Here is a 3,086-nt window from a genome sequence, read left to right as displayed (position 1 = left end):
TNCGCACCACGATGTACAACGTCCACAAGCAGTCATGTCACAGGAACACTAGTAAGCAACAACAGTAAATCTTTTTTTTTTTGGTTTTATAAAATGTAGTTTTATTTTTATGTTACTCTGCTGTTACATAGGGCATAACATTTTCACAAGGCTTTTTTGGGACTGTAGTTGATGATTAGCAAACACATAATATAGTGGTCCAACTCTCTAAAGAACAACCACTGGACCAACCGGATACCCTCTCACATGTGCACAAATCTGCATGGAAAAGTACTAAAGTTTAGACTTGGCCTTGTGTACTTTATTTCTCCTTTCTAGTGTATTAAGAAAGGACATGCATTTTTGTTTGCCCAAAGCAGTGCTTGTATTCTGGCAGCAACATACTACTTCTTTCACAAGGTAAAAATACCAGAGCTACGAAGGCAGGAGGTGTAAGTGAATTTTTATTGGGAAGGAAGTTGTCAACTTAAACAGCAGCAAATGAAGAATGCATAAGGAAATTCCCTGTTGTCACAGACAGATGTAACCTCTAGACTATGTGACACAGGAGACATTTCAATCTGTGACCCCAAGCCCTATGCATTAAGCGCTTTCCCATTCAATCTACCACTTCTGGATTCCTACTAAAAAGGAATTTCTTAATAAGAGCGTGGAAAAGTTGCTTCTGAAAGAAAACCCCCAAGTAGGTTCAGAAAAGGAATGTAGAAATCAAGAAGTTGTTATACAATTACTTTAAATTGTAATGCACTACATTTTCCATATCTTCACAGTAATACAAAACACAATCACTTGCAGAACTGGTTCAGATTACTTAAATACCAAATGTGCTGTCACTCCTCTACACAAGTGTCTGGAAGTTACTCGTGTTTATAGGAAATGAAGCTATTGATAGTTTTCTACAGCAGTAACTGCACACCAGGAAGGCGGAGACAACACAAACCAAGGGATGGAGTTTTCCCAAAGCTGCAGGGTGAAAAGACTATAAACAATTGATCCCATACACATGAATGGGCTTTCTTGCTAGAGGAAATCCAAGTGGAATAAGGAATGGAGATGTAAAAAGGTTTCGAGGGGAAGGAGGTTGGTTCCCTGGAGGCCTTTAGTTTTCAGCCCCCTCTGCTGCATCACATTTTTCTCCTGCACTGTCTGATGTCCATAATGTTAAGTTGACTCTAAGCAACTGCATGATGAGGGTGCTCTCTTTGTAGGAGTCTTCCTTCAGTGTATCAAGCTCTGCGATGGCCTCATCAAAAGCCGTTTTAGCCAGTGTGCAGGCAAGCTCTGGATTATTAAGGATTTCATAGTAAACTACAGAAAAGTTAAGAGCCAGCCCCAGGCGGATTGGATGCGTAGGCTGCATCTCTTTCTTGCTTATATCAAATGCCTCTTGGTAGGCTCCTTGGGAATTTTCTATCCTTTGTTTTCGATCATCGCCACAAGCTACTTCAGCAAGATACCGGAAATAATCTCCCTTCATTTTCAGATAGAAGACCTTACTCTCTGGATTAGTTGCATTGACAATTAAATACTTATCCAACAATTCTAGGACGGTGGTGCAGATGGACCTCAGCTCCGACTCCACTTTCTCCCAATAGTCCTTGATCAGCTGCAACTTCTTGTCAGAAGTGTCGGTCTTCTGCTCAATGCTCGAGATGACCCTCCAGGCAGACCTGCGGCCCCCGACCAGGTTCTTGTAGGCCACCGACAGCAGGTTGCGCTCCTCGTTGGACAGCTCGGCGCCCTGCTCCATCACGGCTTTCACACAGGTGGCCATGTCCTCATAGCGCTCAGCCTGCTCAGCCAGCTTGGCCTTCTGGATCAGCTCGGTCTTCTCCATGGCGAGCGAGGGCGAGCACCAAGCCGGATCCGGAGTCCTCCTTCTAGTCTCCGCGGCCGCGACGCGAGTCCCCTGTTTGTGGGGTTTTGTTTGTTTTCTCTTATGTGTTGTCTTATTTTGTTTAGGGGCAGGGTTTAACATTGTAAACCTGGCTGTCCAAGAACTAATTCTACAGGCTAGGTTGGCCCCAAACTCACAAAAATCCATATCTGCCTTTGCCTTCCAATTGCTAGACTTCATTTCATTGACTATGGCCTTAATATCTTTAATGGAGAACAGAATTTTGCATTTTGCTTACTAGAGATAGCTACTCTGAGTCTTTTAAAATGAGAATTGTGAAATTTTTCGCTTAAGGTTATTGTTTAGAGAAAGCATTTGCAATTCACTAAGGGTTTCTTTTCTGTTTGGCCGAATAACTATTGCTCCTTCTTCCCTTCTCCTCTGAATGTCTGAGGATGGCTGGTTTACTGAATTGGGCATGCTGGATTCCATTTGATATTTCATTTGTTTAGCAATTCCTATTTTAAAGTTTCCTTCGTGGTGAGATTCTCTGTTTGATTCATCCAGGTGCAGCTTTCCTTTGAGCATCTTATTTTGTGATGGCTTTTGGTGGTTATGAATTTCCTTAGTTTATTTCCATTTTAAAATTCCATTACACATGCATTAATTTTGAGATAACCTTCCAGATGTATTACTTTGTCAGGAGGATCTGTACTTTCAGGATGAGAATAGATGGTTTCATGCTTTTCGATAGTCCATGGTGGTCCTAGTGCAGTCAGGGCTCATGTTAATGCCCATGGTAGTATGTTCAGCTGCCTGAAGCAAAGCCTATTGTGCTGAGGAACTAAGGCCAAGCTGATGTCTGTGGTCAATGTGGCTACCTGGGAACACATTGGGGTCTGTGGCCCTTGTTGCCATGGAGGCCATGTTGATGTCCATGGTCAATGATCCATGTCAAAGATGATGATTGTGTCTGTGTCCCATGCCTAGGTAGAAGACTGTGTTGATATATGTCGTGGGTACAGCAACCAGAGACCATTCAGGTGATTGTAGTTATCACTGCCATGAAAAACCATGGGGAAGACCATGGTCCATGTTCCCATTGACTATAAAGGGCAAGAAAGCCACTACTTTTGTAGTGCTATTAATGGAGATGGAGAGAGAGGGAAAGGGAGAGGGGGAGGGAGAGGGGGAGAGAGAAAAGACAGAGAGAAAGAGAGAGAGAGAGAGAGAGAGAGAGAGAGAGAGA

General features: G+C 43.1%; 1 pseudogene across 1 annotated transcript; it reads right to left on the bottom strand.

Annotated features, from left to right (window-relative positions):
• Positions 1-84: 84 nt before the first annotated feature.
• Positions 85-1,852, bottom strand: LOC110329022 (annotated as a pseudogene). The gene has a single exon (XR_002380902.2). The product of XR_002380902.2 is annotated as a 14-3-3 protein theta pseudogene (transcript).
• Positions 1,853-3,086: the final 1,234 nt, after the last annotated feature.

Source organism: Mus pahari, chromosome 11 (assembly GCF_900095145.1).
Source record: "Mus pahari chromosome 11, PAHARI_EIJ_v1.1, whole genome shotgun sequence".
Classification (NCBI taxonomy): domain Eukaryota; kingdom Metazoa; phylum Chordata; class Mammalia; order Rodentia; family Muridae; genus Mus; species Mus pahari.
Note: the sequence above shows the minus strand (reverse complement) of the source record. Positions and strands in the feature narration are given on the sequence as shown.